Here is a 22,024-nt window from a genome sequence, read left to right on the forward strand (position 1 = left end):
CCAAAGCTACACAGAAATACTGTCTTGGAAGACAAACAAAAAACATGATACACTTGGAGGAATGTTGGCTTTATTCAGATATAGAATTTTGCATCAAAGTAAAATGTAAGCTGTCTGGACTGGAGGTCAACATACTGAAGTATTATTTTTTTAATCTTTCAGATTTTCTAAAAAAAAATATACCAATCCAAATTCACACTCCCTACCTTCCTCCATTCCCTCCACATACCTTCCTACCACACTCCCATCCAGTCCTAAGAGAGGGTAAGGCACATTGCTTTGTGGAAGGTCCAAGGCCCTCCCCACTATATCCAAGCTGAGCAAGGTATACATCCAAAGAGAATAGGATCCCAAAAAGCCAGTACATGCAGTAGAGATAAATCCCAGTCTGCCCCAGCCATGCAACTGTCAATCACATTCAGAGGGACTAATTTGGTCCCATGCTTGCTTCCCATGCTTGCTCCTTCCCAGTCCAGCTGGAGCTAGCGAGCTCCCATTAGCTCAGGCAGACTGTTTCGGTGGGTAAACCCATCATGATCTTGACCTCTTTGCTTATATTCTCATTTCTTCCACTCTTCAACTGGACCTTGGGAGCTCAGTCCAGTGCTCCAGTGTGGGTCTCTGCCTCTGTTTCTTTCTGTTGTAGGACAAAGGGTCTATGGTGATATCCAAGAAAATCATCAATCTGACTGCAGGGCAAGTCAAGATCAGGCCCTCTCTCTATTGTTTAGGGTCTCAGCTGGGGCTATCCTTGTGGATTCCTGGGAACCTCTCTAGCCATATACCCAAAAGATGCTGGAGTATTATTTTTTAAAGCCCCTGATAATGTCCCGTTAAAAACTTTTCAACAGGGGTAATGCAGGGGCACAGAAGCGAAAAGAGTGGGAACTAGATTTGTTCAAAACATATAATATGCAGGTATAGTATTCTCAAACAATAGAAAAGAATGTCAGCTATTTGATCAGCCCCTCCTTAGTTCTTAGATAAATAAATTACTTGTTCAAAGGCCCTAAAATAAACACCAACAACTCCGTGTTGAGTGGTGTGTTCTGTTGGTGCTTACAAGTATCTCTGTTATGTTACTTTATGCTGTTCTTTCCTTTAAATTCTGATTGTTGGGTGATAACTTAGTACATGGACTTTGCCTTAATATCTAATGATGAAATGTTTCTGGCATGTAGGTACATGCTAACTCCCAACAGTTAACTCAGATGCTGCTAGAAGCTAGCATGTTTTTTAACTGGGGATGCTGTTATGAATACTTTCTGAAGCAGGCTGAGAATTTCACTTTGTCTTTCTTCAGTTCTTTCTTAGCTGATCTGGATGACAGAATGATTTTCACCACAGGCTTTTTGAAAAATTGTTTTCTCCTTAATTTCCCCTCTTTGTTCCTCCTCTCTGACAGCGTGCTTTCCACATATTTACTCTCAGCATATTTTAACGACCAGGCTTATGCACAGGGGACCAATGAGAAGACTGATAAATTGCCAATGAAACTGCCTTCTTTGACCTTGACTACCTTTGGACTGATTGATGATCCTGGACTAAAGATCTACAGACTTTCTCTGGGTATTAAATCAGATTAAAGATCTGTCTTAGACAGTCCAGACTGTTATAACAAACATGCCGTAGATGGGGTGGCTTCCAAACAATAGAAATTTATTTCCCAAGCTCGGGATGCTGAAAAGACAAAGGCCATCAATTCAGTAACCGATGAGGTTTGGTTCTGTGTAGATAGATGGCTGCTACTTTGCTGTCCTTACATGGAGATGGAACAAGGGAACTTTCTGCATTGTCATTTCTTATGTACAGTAGTCTCAGTTTCTTTATTTCTGAGTTTCTTTCTTATTAGCATGCCGTTGTCTCCAGTACCCTTCACATTGGGTACTGGAGTCTCAGCATGTGAATTAGGCAGTGTAGGTAAAGAGTAAAAGCAGGGCCCAAATGAGGTGATTTTATTATTAAATAAATCTTCACGGTAAATGGTAGAATGTGGGTGTTTTAAACTATATGCTTAAGGATTCTTTGAATGCACAAAGTGCTGAGAGTAAAAATAGGACCTAATTTTGACATTTATCACATGTTTTAAAATGAAGCCTAAAAATTACTTTGAATTTAAAATGTTATTTCTGCATAAGCAAGGTGTGTTGCACAGCAGTCCATGCCGGCCAGTGTGCTTCAGAGCATAAGAAATAAGTTGTTTAATGTCTGGTTTGGGTTTCTTCCATAGACAAAGAAAGACTGACGTATCTGACCAGTTTAATCCAATAGAACTATTTTTTCTTTTCCTTTCAGATTTTTATTGATCTGATCTGACCTCTATTGTGACTGCTGGCTGGAATCAAGGTCAGTGCTTTGCCTTTATTGATGATGAACAAGCTGAAGAGAGATTTCACAGCGGCCTTTTGACTCCTTAGCTTGCTGGTGCAGGATACTCTGGCCAACTGTGGCCAAGAGCAGGATAGACTATATGTATCACGCTCTTGGCTCACTAACAAACATGGTTCTCAGGGCTGTTTGTTTCTATAGTAGAATTTCTTTAGTTGTTGAATGTTTACTTCCTTCACCTTACTAGCTAAATTTTGGTGAAATAAAAGCACCCTCGTTTCAGTTCCTTCAAAGAATTCAACAAAGACTGGCTTATATTTTAAAGAATGGTTTGCTTTCTGAATTTATAGGAAAACACATTTGGTTCCACAGTTTGGTCCTCACACAGAATGCATTACCTAAGGAGAACAGAGTTGAAAGTGCGTTTGTGAATCACAGATTTGAGTTAATCAGCGCAGTGTTAAGACGCCACTTCTTCTGTTCTGTGTTCTCATTAGTTGTCTTGTACAGGCCACTCTAAAATAGCTTCCACGAGTGTGGAGCAATAACAGGGCCTCAGAGGACCCTCACTCCAATGGTCTTGAGAGTCCATTCATCATCTCCAATGTCTTCTCTAGAAATGAATTCAGAATTAAAAATAAAATGATAAACTAAGCCCTGAAAGCAATGAAGATTTTTCTTGCTCATGAAAATCAGAATACCAGGCACTGCTAAGCTTTGTGCATGGATTTTTGTTAATGAATAACTTAAAGGAAAACACTGGGTTTCTTTCAAGCTCACATTAACCAGAAATGTTCCTTTTAAACTTCATATTTAACTCTTTAATCTGAAATGCCTAATATAGCAGGCACACAGTAAATATGTACTTTCTCTGGCCTCAATTCTGATGTCACTTTCTTATTGCCAGTAACACATATACACACACCCTTCCTCCCTCAGATGAAAGGGTAATAGTATTGCTCTTTTATATTTTTCAAGTACAAATGGTTCTTTTCTATTCTTTAATCTGTATGAAATTAAATATATAAAATTGGTTGGACTTACATCTATTGGTATTTGGGTATTTAATAAAGAAAAAAGTAAGGCAAAATATTTGCTCAGAATGATTTTAAGTCTTTATAAATCATGTTATGTTATATTTATGTAGTTTTGAGTTGAATATGTTGGAAATACTTAGCCTAGTCTGGCTTCCTTTTAAATCACTCCTTTGTATAGGCTAAATAAATGTATATGTATTTAAATTTGCTATTTATTATTATTATTAATTGGATTAGCCCTGACAATTTCACATATTTTATATATATATATATATATATATATATTATATATCAGTATCTCTTATCTCCCACCCTCCCTTAGCTCCTTACCACCCCTGTCTATAACAAACCCTTGCCTACAATTGTTTCCCTAACATTTCTATCTATTTTTTGTTTGGTTTTTTCTTTTTTTTTTCCTTTCTTTTTTCTGTGACCCACTGAGTTTAGCCTGCCTGTATGGCTTTAGATTCAGGCTGTCCATTAGAGCTTGGTGTGCCGGGGTGGATGGACAGGTGAAAACGACAGCTGCAGAACTCATGACTGCAATGTCTATGTTTTACCCAGAGGATTCCCATAGCCCTTCTTTTGGCCTCTTGGTTCTTATATTCTCCTTCTCCTCAGATATTCATTGTCAGGATCTCAGACAGTCATGACTCTGGATTCACTGCAAAGAAGAGCGTCTGAGATTGAGACTGAGAGTAACATTTCTCTGTGTTTAACATTGATATTTAGAAGACAGTTTGATGCTATGTCAGTTTAGCTCAGGAGTAGTAAGTTCATTTCTTGGTGCCCATGACCTTCCTAGGCATTATTGTTGAATGGGTTTTTAGTACCAGGCATAGATTGTCTCCTGAGGAGTAGGCTTCAAATTCTGTCAGGGGGCTGTTTGTTTCCCCATAGCAGTTGTGCTATTTGTGAGCAGGAGGGCACAGCTTGCTTGTCGGTTTGGTTTTGCAGTCCACAGGGTTCACAGCTTAGCGCTATGAAAATTTGCCACCAAGGAAGGCGTTTCCAGCTTAGCTCTGTCCGGCTTTCCAGCTACGGTGTGTGGTGTCCTCAGCCTTAGGGTCTTATCCTTTCGTTCTTGTGGGCAGCTGAGTGGATATACAGGCGCCTGCATTGTATGGATGGAGGTGTGGCTCTGGCATCTCCCAAACAGTTCCCACGGTAAGATACCATACCTAGAGCTGTAATTCTACAGCAGTCTACTGTACCCGGGAGCAGCGTTATCTAGCCACGCAGGTTGTCTCCTTCTATCTCTAGTTCTGTTTGTAAATTTAGCTGCAAGATAGTAAGCTTCCATACAGCTTTAATAGCTTTGAAAAAACAAACCCTTCAGGTTTGCTAGCTCCATCCCCTTTCTCTTCCTCCTCACTCCCTTTGTTTTCTTGCAACCACTCCCACATCCCCTTAGACCTGGTAAACAGAAAGCAAAAGTCTAGGCAGAGATTTGCCAGGTATCTGTATCTGAATCAAATTCTTACCCCTTCTTGTCTCATTGTATTATCCAAATAGGAATGTGAACTCCTGCCATTCTGTGAGTGCTTTTCTGAAAGAGAAACGATTAAAAGTAAATAAATTTCTGTCAGGAGAGCTATAATGCACGTTTTGCCTTAACTTGATTTCCTACCCACCGCCAGTGTTGAGAGTTTGCTTTGTGAGAACATGAACATGGAGGGTTTTACCAAGATGTGAAAGGTCAGAATAATATATATGTTCAAATAAATACTCTGATTGAGATATATAAAGTATACAAACAAATGGAAGTCTATTTAAATCTTCATTATCGGGTCTTTCTAATCGAAAAATTTAAAACAAGTTTAATAAACAGTTACCTATATAATACTTTATAAAAAGCAGATAGACATAGAAGACTTTAAAAAATGTTAGCTCATCAGAAACAATAGATTTGGTGGGTTTCTTTATTTGTTTGAGACAAAGTTTTATGTATCCCAGGCTGGCCTCCTTCTCACTCTGTATCTGAGAGGCCTGCTGCCTCCATCTCAGAAGTGATGGCCTTAGAGGTGAGAGCTTGAAGCACAGTGTTTCTGATTGCACAGTGGGAAGACATGGAAAATCGTCTGAAGTTAGTGGATGAGGGAATTGGCGGAAAGTCCAGAGAGCAGGGCAGCAAACCAGCAGTGCTTCTCTCCAGCACTTGAGCGCACAGTGTTTGCACCGAAACCATGCTTTCCTAGTGTTATTCACAGCGCTGCCGGTTGTTTTTCTCGGGCATCGGTTTTACAAACCTGAAGTTAAACTTGCTCTTTGTAACTTCCAGTTACAAAATGGGATTTTTATGCAGCTTACCCTACCCCCACCCAAAATCTCACAATGTGCTTCCTACCTATTGTTGGACAGACATCTCTAATACCTTATTCTATAAACAGTAATGCTATTAAAATCCTTTCTCCCAAAGGGTTATTTTAATTTTATATTTAGGATCAATTTAAAAATTCTAGCATCTAAGGAAACCAATGCCTTTAAATTGGCAAACATGTGAGAGTTCTTTGAGCTGCTAATGTGTAAGTGAGTGTGTGTGTGTGTGTGTGTGTGCGCGCACACGCGCACACACTTGCCCTTGTGTACAAGAGGCATATATGTACATATGTGTGTGGAAGGCAGAGAACAACCTCAGGTGTTATTTCTCAGGCACCATCCAGCTTAAGTTGAGGTCTTCGGTTGGTCTAGAGATGATTACATTAAGAAAACTGGCCAGATACTAGCAGTGATTCCTCCTGACTCCACATCCCTGGCAGTGTGGTTACAGAGTGACCATGCTCAGCTGTTATGCTATCTTGGGTCCTCATGGTCGCGCTGCAAGCTCTTTGACAGCTCCCCTCCAGTCTCTACAGCCCCAGTGGTTTCTTGCTTTTTAAATAATTTAATATAAGATAGGAAATATATACTAACTAAGGAATAGTCATTAGGTATTAAATATTAATCTGAACAGCATAACTTTCATTTTATATAGAATTGTTAAACAATGATAAATTTACTGACTTTGTTGCTTTCTACTTCAGAAGACTGTTCAACTTATGCTGTTGAGGTAACACTCATATTTTTCAGAATTTGTTATAAAAATAGACAATGGTATTTATTTTATCATGGTTCTTTAGAGAAAAAAGTTGAGAACCCCAACAAATGGAAGTGACAATTGGAATACTCTCACAATTGAAGTGCTTCTCAATATGTGATGTAGAAGTTAGTGCACTAACTTTTCTGGAAATATTTGTAAATTTGCAAGACTTAATATTGTTTTGAAAAACCTCAAAAAGAAGGATCATATATTTTTAACCAGTATTTTGATTTTCAAATTCTATTCTTACTGTTTTAAAAATAACCATTCTTCTAACTTGATACTGTCATATAGTTTGTAAAATGTAAAGATAAAAAGAAACCCTTACAATACATCAAGGCATCTTAAACTTTTCAGCTCTGATCCTATTTCAATCAAGAACTTTTTATGTTACTCCAGTTATACAAAAAAGTATACTAATCAAACATTTACAGATATTAAATCAGAAGAAATTTAATTAAGACACTTTTGTGTGTGTATATATATATATATATAACTTTTACCTTTTACTAGAGAGTGAAGCAAATTTTCATATTAATGAGGATGATATTGCTTAGTTTTACGTAAAGAATTAAAGAAGTAAACCTTAGCCGAATATTAGATACTATAGAATATAGGTTTCCTCCAATATTTTTCAGAGTTAATCAGTATTTTGAAATCCATTATTAAGAATGCCTCATCACATAAATAACTTGTAAAAAGAGCTAGGGACATATCAGGTAATGCTGGAAATTATTATCTAATTCCAAAATTCATTTAATGACTTTTTATAAATTTAATTCAAATTAACAAATCAAACAGCAGTGTTTACAATCCAGTATTCTGAGACAGTATGATCCAAAATTACAATAATATGATACAGGGTGAGCCATGAAGATAGGTAAATAGTAAGGACCTCTGGTTTCCGTGGTTAGGTTTAAATAAGAAAGAAGACTTAATCAACAATGATATCTCTACAACCCATGATGTACAAGGCCTTGACTTAGAGCCAGTGTTCCAGGAAGCATTTTGGCCTTCCAGAGTGAGAAGGTACACACAATGGGAAGTGTACATATGGTGTGTTCAAAGCCAAGACTTCAGTGAATTCATGATTCAACACAGGCAGACACTGCCAGAAACACCCTGGATTCAAGACTTAATTGATTTCAAATTATCCTCTGGTCATTGTGATCTCTGAAATCTTTTCTTTCTGCCAAACTTTATCAATTCCTACATTAGGTTGTACCCACCCCATGTGGTTTCAAAAGTTGTGCATAACTGGCTGCTATCTTTTGATCATATTTTTCTTCATCGTATATATGAACAGACATTAAAAGATATCTCCTAATCCTGTCAAAACTGTGAGTGAGTGTGTGTGTGTCTGAGAGAGAGAGAGAGAGAGAGAGAGAGAGAGAGAGAGAGAGAGAGAGAGAGATGTTTCCATCAACACCCATCTTCTACCCTTACAGGCAGATAGTGTCTTTGGAATTAACAGCTAATGATGTGGAGTGTGTTGCTTCCCATGAGCGTCTCAACACTGTGAGTCAATCTTCCCTCTCTGTCTGGCTGCAAAGTGTTCCTGTTGCTGTTGGTTTAAGCACTTGTGTTTTAGGCTAGAAGATACTATGATTTCTTGATACTTTAAATCCTTAGATGCCTTCCTATGAGTTAATCATTAAGAATTACATAAGATTACTGAGAAAAGACTTGATTGCAACCCATGTTCCAGAAACAGTTTGCGCTGTTTCTTTTGCTTGAGTCCGTCTAGTTTGAACTGCTGCATGACCCCTGATGCCTTCTGCATGCGGTCTGCAGAGTGTTCTCAGATTAAATTATCACCTGAAAAATGGGAGCTACAGGGGCTGGAGAGATGACTCAGTGGTTAAGAGCATTGCCTGCTCTTCCAAAGGGCCCAAGTTCAATTCCCAGCAACCACATTGTGGCTCACAACCGTCTGTAATGAGGTCTGGTGCCCTCTTCTGGCCTGCAGGCATACAAGCAGACAGAATACTGTATACATAATAAATAAATAAATATTTTTTTTAAAAAAATAGAAAATGAGAGTTACACTATCTTAGACTTCATATCCCAACAAAATGAGGTGTCATATTCCTGTGGCTTCTAAAATGTTAATTTTCAATGACCTTTTAGAAATCTCTATCAAAAGCATTTTCTTCTCAGAAATTTCATGTAATAAATTCTGATGCTTCTCTTAAGATAGGAAGTAAAATTAATGAAGATCTTAAAAGGGTTGTTATGGAAAGTTCCAATATGTAAATGAAATAATACTGTGTATGACTAAAAAGTAATTTCTCTCTGCTGTGCTAAGTGAGGCATTCCTTTTCCTCTCCCTCTCCGCCAGTCCCCTTTCACCCATCCCTCCTGTCATGTTTGTGTGTGCGCGTGTGTGTGTGTGTGTGTGTGTGTGTGTGCGCATGTGTGCGTGTGTGTGCGTGTGTGTGTGTGTGTGCATGTGTGTGTTATATACATGTGTGATAGGTGTATGTGTCCATGCAAGATAAGTCCAGAGACTGACATTTGCTATCTACTTGTACTGCTATCTATTTTATTGCTGTGTTTGAAATGATAACTTAATGTTTGTTTTAGAAGTTTCTGAGTGATGAGTTATCTCATGTTTCATGTTTGACCTGCTTCTCTATCAATAATGCATGGTTTTAATTGTTATCCAATCAATACTTTTAAAAGTAATTTTGAATTGTTCAGATATTTACACAATCAATGTTGTCCCCACCTTCACTCTCTTCTTCTCTGATCTCCTGCTGAAAGCTTTCTTTCCACTTAGTTCCCTCCCACTTCCCACTCAGTCCCCTCCCACGTTCTTGTCGTCTTTCTGCTCATGACCCACTAAATCTATGATTTCTTGCCAAAGCATTGTGAGAGATTATTTATAAAATTAAGGCCACTTATTAATGACTACACCACTGGAAAAATGGCGCATCCTCTCCCAATAATATTTAACTGCCAGTAGTCCCTTGGGGAGGACTGAGACTACATAGATCCATCACACTCCCATGATAATATGATCTGTGGGTTTGGGAAGATAACCTCAGTTAAAATAACTTTATAAGCATTGTGGCTGTGTCATATCCAGAAGGCATCTTTTGAGACACTTCTCCCTATGTGCTCTTATATATTCTTTTGTGACATGGGGTCTCTTAGCTCATCAGTTTAGCTAGGCTGCCTGGCCAATGAATTTTGGGCTGCACTTGTGTTTCTGCATCACCACCAGGGGGTTTGGAATGACTACCATGCCTATTTTACATGGGTGCCGTGGGCTTGCACTTAGTTCCTTGTATTTACACAGCAAGTGCTCGACTGAAGACCACACCGTCACCCCAGCTCCAATATGACATTCCGTAACAAAGATATCTTTAAAAAGATGAATAGCATGCTGTCTAAGTAATTTAAATGTGTGGGGGGGGGAAAGAGAGAGAGAGAGAGGAGAGTAGATGTGTTCCAATGACTTCAGGAATAAGGGCAAAGGGTCTCTTAGTGATCTGTTTGTGAGCTGTGTTGTTCTGAGCCATCTTGATTCAGGAAGAAAAGCCATAGGCTTCTCAGTCAACCTCCCAGCACTGTCTTGGGATAGAGCTGTGTTTATCCTCGTGGCTTCACACATCCCTCCACGCACTCACTGCTTTACTTCTTTCACATCACGACTATTTCCAGCTATGCCTACCCCTGAAGCAACCCCTAGGCTATTTGAGGAATGCTGGTATCTTAACCCTATGTTCTCTACCTTGGTAGAACCTTCCAGACGTAGACATTTAATGAGCGTCTATGTAATAAATGATAAAGATGTTAAGTAAAATACAATTTTATTACATATCTATGAATTTAAAAAATCTATTGTTTATTTAAATACATTACAGTAATCTTTCTTTCTTGTTTATCCTGTTCTTTAGTGGTGGAAAAGTTTTGCAGAGAGAGAGAGAGAGAGAGAGAGAGATTTAAAGACATAATCACCCAAAAGACATTTGAAGCAGTATCATTTCTGTTTAACTTAGAGATTTTAGAAAAGGAATGGTATGAAAAAGGTAACTGTCATGTATTCTGTTTTATTCTTATACATATTATTATTGGATCAATTTATGATAGAAAAAAATACATCTAGAGAGATTATTTCAATGCTTCATTATTAGTTGAGCACTTTCATGAGCAATGCAAAGCTGCCAGAGTCCCATTGCTAACTGAAAGCACTAGTTAGTCCTAGGAGGATCTGCTTTCCTATGCCACTCTCTGAGACATAGACATGCACTTTCAGCTTCTGTTTATTTATTGCTGACATGGGGTCTCTGGGTATAACTTAGCCTGGCTTGCAACTTGTGAACTTGTGGTGTTTTCCCTCAGCTTCCCAAGTGTAGAATCACTGCTGTGAACCCCAGATCCTTTTTGGTTTTTTGCTTTAAAAAAAAAGGTAGGTTTTTGTTTTATTTTGTTTTTTTTTTGTTTTGTTTTGTTTTTGTTTTCCTGCTGACAACATTGGGCCTACAAAACAGCTCAGCCAGAAAAGGTACTTGTCACAGAGCCCGACCACATTGAGTTCCATCCTTGGGGATCCACATGATAGAAGGGGAGAACTAACTCTCCCATGTTCTCTAGCATCTGCACATGAGTGCTGGTGCAAAACAACAGTGAACCAGAACAACAGCCATTACAAGTAAGGAATGACCTAAAGATACAACTGAAGCCGAAGATGGTCTACTGATGGGTAGGAGGATAGCGAGCAGACTCACCATCTCCTCATCTCCTTATATGACCTACTCGCGAACTTTAGAAATATATATCCCTAAAATTGCTCCCTTTTTGACAGTTTGACATGGTGAGGAAGGAGGCTGATGTCATAGAATATAAAAACACTGGAAATATTTTAAAGAACAAGTATTGAGAAAATATGAGAAAATAATGGTCTAGTAGATTCTCTTTCCTTTGAGTAAATGTATCAAATGACTATAAAAGATAAACCTATGAACACATTTTTATACCAAATCTCAGCTTGTGAAATCAATGCTGAAAGTTTGATTTACTGATCAGTTATCTTTATTCTTTTCTTACATTTTTCAGAAAGGAACAATGCCATACCATAGAATAACACAGTTAAGCTTTTGACTGAAATTGGAGCCTTAAATCACCTTAGGACAGTTTGGGTGGCAAAGCAAGCAGATTTCTGAATTATGTAAGGATCCCATCCATTTAGAAATCTCTTACCTTATGTTCCACATATTGAAATATAAGTGTTTATATTTTTGAAAGGGTATATTCATTATTGCTGCTCTGCTTCTATAAATCAACATAAGGTTTGTTTAACTTTGTTATTCACTTCAGAATAGAAAATGAGGAATTGTTTATCAGAAGATAAATATATAGTACATATATGTCATATGTAGTTAGGAAGGTAGATAGATATTATAGATGATACACAGATGGATGATAAATGGTTATATAGATAATGGATAAATAAATATTTTAGTGGAGTGATAGGAACAAACAATACAAGGTCTTTACTTATGTGCCTTTTTCCTCATTTCCACAGAAAATGAAATTACCTTCTTTTTCTGAATGAAAACCTTGCCAGTAATTTAGAAACATAAAAGCATTAGTTGAAAAATCACTCATTATGTATAACAAGCGAGTGTGACCTGGGTTTCATTCCATGTCACTGGGTGTCTCACATAACACCCTGGAGCTTTTGCTCAGCTCGCTTGTCTTACCAGCGCTTCAGATTTTCTTAGTGAAGAGCTGCTTTCTATGGAGCACTAAATACATTACCCATATGTCTCTATGTCTGTGTACCCCTACCCTGCCAGCATCCTTTAGTAAGATTTGTGTATCTGTCAAATAAGATTTATCTTCCAACGATGGAGCCAGTTGCCCTTAGAATATGAACTGAAAATGGAGACAGGGGTTGGAACTGTAGTTTGATCATCTTCATTTCATGAATAGAAGTCTTTAGTCATACAACCAAGTATAATTTTTATAACACATTATTCTGTGGCGTGAAACAGCTTATAAAAATTTAGAAAAGATCTTTATGGAATAAAAATAAATAGAAAAAGACATATTTACCCAACTGTAATTGCTTGCTTATAATATGCATGTATGAATCATCCTGGGTGGCTTAAATTAGAAGACAGAGCTCTTTGGAATGATCAATCCAAGGAACCGCTTCATATTTCTGCTTAAAGATTCTTTGTCTGTAGATGGAAACTCCTTACCTCTTTTTTGTCACAGCTAATCACGATGTCCTGTAAGTTTGTTAACGTTTCAAAAAATAAATGTTTTCATCTTTGCCACGTGGTGGTGGTGCACACCTTTAATCCCAGCACTTGGGAGGCAGAGGCAGGCAGATCTCTGTGAGTTCGAGGCCAACCTTGTGTTACAAGAGCTAGTTCCAGGACAGGCTCCAAAGCTACAGAGAAACCCTGTCTCAAAAACAAACAAACAAACAAGCAAACAAAAAACATCTATGGTTTCATCGTTAAGGCATCTTAAATCACCCATTACAAATACCATCTCCAAAGTAGAGAATGAACTAAAAAAAAAAAATCGATATTGAAGGTGGAAATGTGCCTTCATGGAGGAAGCGAAGGACTCAGATGTCATAACTAGTAAGACAAAAAGAACATCAGCTTCCCATTGTCGTTCTTGTTGTTGCTAGTTTCTAATTTTCATTGTTTAGTCATGTTAAATAGATTTGAAAAATGAGACTGCAGGCAGGATGTTCAGCTTGATGAGTAGCTTTATACATACGACCGTTTTCCAATTTCACCTTAACTTTCTGTTACCTCCTAGGGATTCAGGGTTGTTTGAGACCCTCTGGCTGAAACATTACAGAGAAGGAGCTGGGGACTTGGTGTCCCTTTGGGGTTTTCTACCAGTTTTACATATTTAGAAATTAAGGTGTAAATCTTTTACTAGTGATACAACAGAAACGTGTACAAGTGTCCCATTAGCCTATAAAGTTAATGACCAAAAATTACATTTACATATTCAGAGATGGCTGTTTTACAGATATGCAGTGGAGTGTTTCACATAAGTGTTGAACAACATTAGAAAGTCCTATTATTCCATGTTAATAATGGCTTCAGTTACCTTAAAACATCTCATGCTGGTTGACTGGTCATATATCTAATGGAATTATTCATCCTAAAGGAGTTAAACAATTTAATTGTCCTCTATAAAATATCATCCTCCCTCTTCCTGCTGACCTATAGTTACTACTGTGTTCATTCGACTTTGTAGGGATTGAGTAAATATTAGCTATTTTATAAATTCTCACATCTGTTCACTTTTGGTAAACTTCCTTATTTGTTATCAAAAATGCCCAGTACCAAAAATTTCTTTAATGTTAAGTTTACAAAATAGGGAACATATTCACTTTTATATAAGTATTATAGGGATTCAGAAGTCAAATACAACATTTAACAACAAACTATAGAAAATATTAGAAGTGTAATATGACTTTCTATCACAATATATGAAGAAATACCAATGGAAAACAGAAAATGACTTTAGAATATGGTTGGTTTGATTTGTTCTTTCTCTCAAAGTATTATCAGACAAATATCTTCTGTTTGATTGAATAGCATTTTCTCTCCTAGCTATATGTCATGGTTTTCTCAGAGCGACTTTTATATAGAGCCCACATGGCTTTTGCTGTGTTTCTGCACTTCATCATGGCCATAAATAGTATCCCACTCAGATTGTCAAACAGTGTAGCTGAATGTAGGAGTCGCTAAGTAACATGACCCCACATAGAAATACAGCATGAAAAAAGTTGAAGGGCAGCAGAAAGAGGGGAAAATGAATGTTCCATCAGCTAGCATGAAATTTTTCAAGATAACAAGTATTTATTAACATGAAAAAATAGGAATTCTTTATGTTGTATAACAGGGTATAAAATAGAAGGTTAATTAATTATAATCTCTTGAATAAATTGCATTATATACAAAGGTCCTAGCCACAAAATCAATGCGTGAAGACAGACAAAATATAATTTTAATATTTAATGAAAATAACCCGTCTTATTAAATATAATAATGTTAAGATAGTGATAGAATCACGTTGGGAGGTCCAGAAAGGAGGCTGATGATTTCCTCCGGCAATGTAATGTCTGAGAAGCAAGGACATAGAGACCATATCCTCCTCGAGAAGGGAAGGAGAGGGTCAGACAGCATATTGAAGAACACCACCGTTGGCAAATTCCAAAGAACCAATCATTCTATACTCTATGAATGTTTGAGAAGTATCGAAAAGTACTCCTTCGTTCTCTAATACTTTACAGTCTTAAAAGAAAGGGAATGTTTGCGTACAAGTGGTAGCAAATGCATGACAATTCCGTGAAATGCTACGTACAGACTTAAATTTGGAGGAGATGCAGAGAAATTTTAACTGGTGTGACTCAGAAGGATCACATTTTAGGGTCTTTAAAGGCAAACAGGATGTAAATAGACACAAAAGAGAAGGTCAGGTGATAAATGGCCAGTGTCTATGGATGCCTAGCACAGAGAGAGGAATGAGGAGGGAAGCTGGCACACCTGACAGAGTACCAAACCAGGGGCATCTTGAACTTTGCCCCTGCCTCTTCCCTCTTTCTTTTATTTTTCTATGAATATTTGCTGAACTGCTCATATGAATGTATATTTTCTATATCAATGTAGGAAGAAAATTCGCCTATATGAAGAATTTTCTTGTTTTCTGAATATGGTAGTTACATACAAAGTACTCTTGTGGATGTCAGTTTCAACAGCCTCTTTGAATATATATATATTTATTTATTTATTTATATATATGTGTGTGTGTATGTGTGTGTATTTGAATACATATATACTTATATATATGCATATATGTATGTATATACATACTTAGGTTTTGTGAAAGAAAAAATATCAGTATCTTAATATGTGAGCACTAAATGTTCCAGCTAATGCTTTGCATAGCTGTATTTATCTTATCTTGTCTTTAGTACTATCAAGATTGCTTATAATCAGAGGAAGATATGACAGTAAAATTAACTACTATATCTTTTAAAAATTTCTCAGAAAAATTTGTGTTTACAGTCTTTTAAAATTACCTAGAGGGGCCTTCCCAGGGAAAGGATTAATTGGAATATAAATTGTAGGGGAAATATGTGATTATAAATAAAATCTTTAAACAATGCAAACCTCTTCACAAAGACCATAGTAGAAATAGAAAACAGTTTGTATTTTGTTGTTTTTGTTTTTGTTTTATTTTGCTTTTGGTTGAATAAGCACTAAGTCGGATGTACTGCACATTCCAGACAGCTTGCTAAGAGACTGCAGAGAATAAAAATCCCAACCTTTAATACATCCAAAAATACCACCCGTTCAGTACAGTAGCCAGTCCACAAGCAGAACTACCACCCATTCAGTAAAGTAACTTGTAGTAGGTGGAGCTGCTTGTTCATCCCGGCCGCCCAGAACTGAAATAATCACACAGAAATTGTATTAATTAAACTACTTCTTGGCCCATTAGCTCTAGCTTCTTATTGGCTAACTCTTATATTAATTTAACCCATTTCTATTAATTTGTATATCACCACGAGGTCGTGGCCTACCAGCAAAGTTTCAGCACGTCTATCTCTGGTGGCGGCTCCATGGCGTCTCTCTGACTCTTGCGTTCCTTCTCCCAGCATTCGGTCCAGTTTTCCCTGCCTACCTAAGCTCTGCACTATCAACAGGTCAAGGCAGTTTCTTTATTCATTAACCAATGAAAGCAACACATAGACAGAAGGACCTCCCACACCAAACTAGTCCACGAACAGAAAGACTCACAGCACTAACCTGGAATCTGGTAACACCGGTAGCCATCTGTTAACCAATTTTCTTTTTGAAGGAAAAATTCACATCTTGTAGTTTGAAAAAGTTTGTGTTTATTTTTAAATTATGTGTATGTCTGTATGTTTGTGTGTGAGTGTAGGTGGCTGTGTAGCTGCTTTCCACGGGTGCTAGGAACCATACTGGGGTCCTCTGGAAGACAACTGTGTACTCTTAAGCACTGAGTCTTCTCTCTAACCCATGGTTTGTACTTCAGTGACAGCAAACAGTTCTGCAACCTGGAACAAGGAGCCCCCTGCAGGAATCTCTACTCCAGTGGGAGCTGAGAGCTAGAGAACATGTGCTTTCCAAAAGATGGCTCAGGGCCCTCTTTGTGAGACCAAGTTGAGGCTCAAGCAGCCATGATTCAATTTATATACACCGGAAACGGGAAAAAAAGAAACTGTCACAGAAAAGTAAGAGTGTATAGATGTTTTTATCGCCTTTTCTCTTCAGTTTCCACTACCAAATCTGCTTTTCTTTAACGGTGTGTGCCCTCACAATGTAAAATGAATAAAATAATTGATTTATAAGAAAAGTAGTCTATGATCAGTTTTGAGTCTTTGAATGTTTTGAGTGTATTCTAACAACAAAGACAAATGTGTGTTAAATAGAAAGTGATGAGTGAAACTATTACTCCCCAGTGACCCGAGTTCTCAGGGTGTTGCTGGGGATGGGACCACGGCAGGCTGAGCTTTGAGAAGGATAGAGGCCACCCCATGAAGAGCAGAAGGGACACAATGAAAGAACTTAAATTACTCTTTGAAAGGTGTCTGTGAATGGACACTCCCAGCTCATTGGCACATTTCACTTAAACTGTTCAATTTTAAGATCTGTGGTTCTCATTCAAATGCTAATGCCTGGCCATCTGCCCTTCCTTTGAAAATAAATGATATAAAAAAAACCAGCAGGAGCATGCTGCAGGTCATGTGACCCTAATCACTGCCATTATGCGCTTTCTGGGGGTAATCACTCAGGTTGCGCCCAGAGCGAGCATCTGCTGAAGAGCAGAAGACTGCTAAAGACAGGCTTCCCTATAGACAGCCCCTGATTCACACTCCCAGCAGATCCACAGATGCACAGCCCGCATCCATGGGCTCTAATAATAGCATTCTCTCCCCACACTTGCCGCTTTGATTTGAATTTCCTTAAAACTCAGTTGGAATTATTTAAAGTGCGTATTTGCCTGTAAATATAATTAGAATTCTAAAGAAGGGTTTGGAGAAAGCATGCTAATAATGATTAAGCGTGAGGCAGGAGCCTTCACCTACACAAATGGTGCCTCTCTGTGCAAGGAGAGCGGAAAGTCACTTGGACTTAGTCTTTTGGGAGTATCATCTTATGTGACTTTATCCAGCTTGGGTTTTGTTAAATTAGTAATGAAAACATGATTTTTGAATTATGAAAATTGATGTTTAAAGAAGATTTCTTCCGGTCCCTTTTGGAGATCACTCTTTAGCAAGGCACATTGTAATTATTCGTCCTTTCATAAGGTCATTTGTGCATCGCAATGTTATTGCTGTACTCTGCTAACTTTCACACTAGACAGGACTTGTGGTCTTAAATTTCATTACATACTATTAGATTTATATTTACTCTCTCATATAATAACCTTAAGTAAAATTCTGTCTGTACCAAATTGCATGCTGAGGTATGCAGTTGCCTTCCAGTGGGTTGACTGATCTGGCCGCCCTTAGGGTCCTGACAGGATGCATCCTCAGGATGCACTGAGAGCACCCACTGTGCACACTAGCTACATTTCCTGATAAAAGGAGAACCTTCTCTCTCTCTCTCTCTCTCTCTCTCTCTCTCTCTCTCTCTCTCTCTCTCTTCTGCTACTCTTGTCCCCAGGGACCAGTCTCTGCCTCCCCTCTGTTCCTCTCTCCTCTCTCTGCCCACTTCTCTGCCCCCTTTCCTGCCCCTTCTCTCTCCTCTTACAATAAATCTCCCATCTGAGGACCGTTAATATGCCGTGACTTCTCTTCCTGCCATCTTTTAAATTATAGCAGGTATGGCTTCTCTCATATTTGAAAATCAATCATTATCTTAACTCTCCCCAAAGACTTGGAACTTCTAAGTATTCTTTTGAATTTCCTATTTTAAGGTTGAAGCAGGTTAAGTTTATTCCAGTTTATGTGAAATAATTGTTAATAAGTCATTTACCAATTAAACAAATGTTTTATTGAGTACCACTTTGTGCTAGGAAGTGTGCTGGAGGGGAGCAAGATAGGAAGGAGTCATACTGCTCACACTTACTCAGGGCGTGGCGGCCTTCCAGTTGTGTGCATCATACTTTACAACACACTCGTGGAATGCAGCGAAGAATGAAGTAAAAATTGCTAAGTGATTAATCTTTATTCTTAAAACCCTATCAATCGGGAGACTGGAGAAATGGTTTACTGGTTAAAGACACTTGTTGCCCTTGTAGCCGACCCAGCTTTGGTTCCTAGCCCCTCCTAAAAACTCCTAAAAACAATGACTGCCTTTATGGAGAACTCAACTTTTGTTCTCAGTACCTCTATGGTAGCTCACAGCTGTCTATAATTGCCCTTTTGCTGCTACATATACCAGGCACATGTGTAGAGTACATACATACATATATTCAGGCATATACTCATACCCGTGACATAAAAGTAAAGCCTTTTTCTTTAAAACCTGAAGGTTTTAGATCAGACTGTCATGAAACTTCATTTGTAAACAAGTTTGGCCTTGAACTCACAGAGATCCACCTGCCTCTGCCTCCCAAGAACTGGGATTAAAAGTGTGCACTACTACCGCCCAGCCATAAAACCTGAGAATGTTTGAAAGTCTGGATGTGGTAACACTTGTGCAGGGTCTCCTTTGTCTTCATGAGGAAACGCCATTTCAGTATTCAAGAACAAAGGATGGTGAATAGACTGCAACATTTTTCTCCTTCTTTCTTCTGTCTGCCTTCATTCTTTTCTCTTTGTAAACCCTCTAATCTCATTTTTTAAAGGGGTCACAGGAGCACTTCAGGTGTAAGGACTCGTATCTCTCCTTGCTTAGTTCTCAAAGGATGAATGTAAAAGCATTTGAGGTTTGGACCTTTGTCATCCAGGGCTTTGAGTCATTCAAAGATAACACGAGCAGCATATCCAGGACCCAGCTCAGCAGAAGACCAGGAAATTGGATTTATGCTTCGTGGGCCACATTCTACCATGGTTAAATAAAAACTTGTGCAGGTCAAACTATGTGATAATTGTTTCCATGATTGCTAGAGCTCAACAAATTGTAAATGTCAACATGTGACAATACACTTCAGCTGTGCTCTCTAAGAGTCAAGTCATATGCTATATTCAAAACCTTCATGAGTGGAAGAAATGGATCAATGACAATGTGCTTGCTTTCCAAGCATGAAAACTTGAGTTTATATTTCCAAGAAACGTATTTAAAAAGTCATGTGTGGTTGCATGTGTAATTTCAGTGCTGCAGGTGCAATGGGAAAGGCAGAGACAGGAGATTTGGAGGATCCCATGCAATTGCAGATGAGCCAGTAACCAGCCAGTGAGCTCCAGATTCAGTGAGCAATCTTGCCTTAAAAAAATAAGGTGGACTCTTCCTACTGTAAAGAGAAGCTTCTTTGATAGGGGATGAGAACTATACATTCCTGAGGTATAGGGCAGATATTTAGAATACAGTTAGGCACTATGCTGACTTAGTAGAGTGGTGGTAGTAGGTTCTCTTCTAAGTTTTGTGACTTAACTACCCAGATGGTTTGCCTGGTTTCCATTACAAACACAGTTCCCCTGCTCTTGAGGGTGCCACGGGTTATCATCAACATATGAAGGGGCGTGGTCGATCGATAATTAATCAGGCCAACTCAATACAAAAGATTTAGCTTTTAATAATTAGGACAAAGGGGAAAACTTACATGACCAGAGATCCCACAAACACCAGAAGGGCAGGGAACCAAAGAGAGGAAGTGGCAAGGCACTTTGATCTTTTATTTGTTTTGTGTGGCCCCAGGGGGACACACCTTAAGCAGAATGTGATTGGCTGAGATTCCCTATCAAGCATATGAGTGACAGGTTGTTCCCTTAGGATGTTTGTGTCCTGCTGGCCATCATTGTGGCTCATAGACATTGCAATTGGATGGAACTATTGATTATTTCCCTCCCTTGGAGGCTCTACCACAGCAGATCAAAATATAAAGAATCAGTGACGGCGTGCCCAGCCCCAATTGATACATCCTGTACCCAAAGCTCAAGCGACCCTTCAAAAGAGGGTGTGGAAAAGACTGAGAGTTAGAGCACCAGGAAAGTTGCTGTGAAACTGTGTTCCCTAGAAATGACAGGAAATCTTCACCTGTGATACCTCAACAATATGGCTTCCTAAACAAGAACTGAAGAATGACACCCATAGACATGCTGGTGTAGAAGGGAGACATAGAAGGGTCTCATCGGCAGTCAACGCACTGCAAACATGTAATGCTGATAGCAGGAGAGCTAGTCTCACCCGGGATGAGTCCCTCTTTGGTTACCCAGTACCAAATGTTCAGCCCTGAAATCCCACACAGGCAAGTAACACTAAATGGAGTGAAGAGGTTATATTTATATATAATTATACATATACACATGCACACACATATGCATAACAACAACAAAGAAAAGAGGCCATCATTTTGAGGGTAAGCAAAAGGAAGAGGTAAATGGAAGAGTTTGGATAAAGGAAAGGGAAAAATGATATAATATTTTAACTAAAAAATAAGGTAGAGAATGACCAAGAGAGATCTGATACAGATAAGAAACCTCTGGTTTCTATACTCAGGGGTGCCTTCACACATGTACATAGACACTAGAACACGTGTACTTATGTATACACACCCCAAACAAAAGGCAAACAAACGAAACTTTAAAGACCATGTAACTGGAGTTTGTGTTCAGAAAACATCTTCCTGAATAAAACCCACAAAGAGATACTTTTCATTTTTGTCAGGTTTAACCAAGTGTCCAGTTCATTTCGCTAGCCTCTCTGGCTGTGGCCCCATTATGAGAGATTGCCTCTATTTCTCTAAATGGGTCTCACTATAAGGGTGATGTGAGAGCCAAGAAGCAGCCAGATTATGTCTGACCATTCAATTTCTAGTCCTGTCAGTGACAGTGTGGCCAGAGCCAAAGCCATGGCATTTACTACAAAAGAGCTCAGAAACTCAGAACGTCTGAGACGTGTGTTGTGGAGGTCTAAACGAAGCCTTCAGGGCTAGGATGGATAGAACCTTAGTTGTGCTGATGAGGATTGACAAACCAGGTAGCTCAACTAAAGATAATACTGATGTTTTAAAAAAAAATTGTGGTACATACCTTCAAAAATGCTTGATGTTCTGTGCATATCATTGGTACTATATGATTGGGGAACACTGAGAACCTTATAATAAATAAGGAAAATAAGTTTGAAATAATGATTTTGTGCCACAGGATTACATCTATTTGGTTTCTGTGGTAGTGATGGCAATTGCTTAGGACTTAAGCCAATAATTTGGTAGTCAAGTCCTTATTTGGGATTTATTTTCCCTTGAGACTTGACCTCTTATAGCACAATATGTTATTGAACTTACAGCTATCTCTGGCCTTCCAAATCCTGGGACTAGCTCAATTAGGATCTTCTTAAAAGCTTGATTAGAAGCTATTTTTGGCTATTTATCTTTGATAAAATCATAAATATTCTTTCTTCAGGGAAAGGATTAGTCAACTCTAATACAGGTGTTGCTGTCAAACACATTGCAA

General features: G+C 38.4%; 1 protein-coding gene across 2 annotated transcripts in view; it reads left to right on the forward strand.

Moving 5' to 3' along the window:
* Map2 (microtubule associated protein 2) overlaps nucleotides 1-22,024 on the forward strand; it is a 269,527-nt gene that overhangs the window by 73,804 nt on the left and 173,699 nt on the right. For both annotated transcript variants that reach the window (XM_085698855.2, XM_085698845.2), the window contains exon 2: nucleotides 2,296-2,346. The gene's annotated coding sequence lies outside the window, so the exon portion shown is untranslated. The remainder of the gene's footprint in view (nucleotides 1-2,295; nucleotides 2,347-22,024) is intronic.

This window comes from Myodes glareolus, chromosome 1 (assembly GCF_982192425.1).
Source record: "Myodes glareolus chromosome 1, mMyoGla1.1, whole genome shotgun sequence".
NCBI lineage: Eukaryota > Metazoa > Chordata > Mammalia > Rodentia > Cricetidae > Myodes > Myodes glareolus.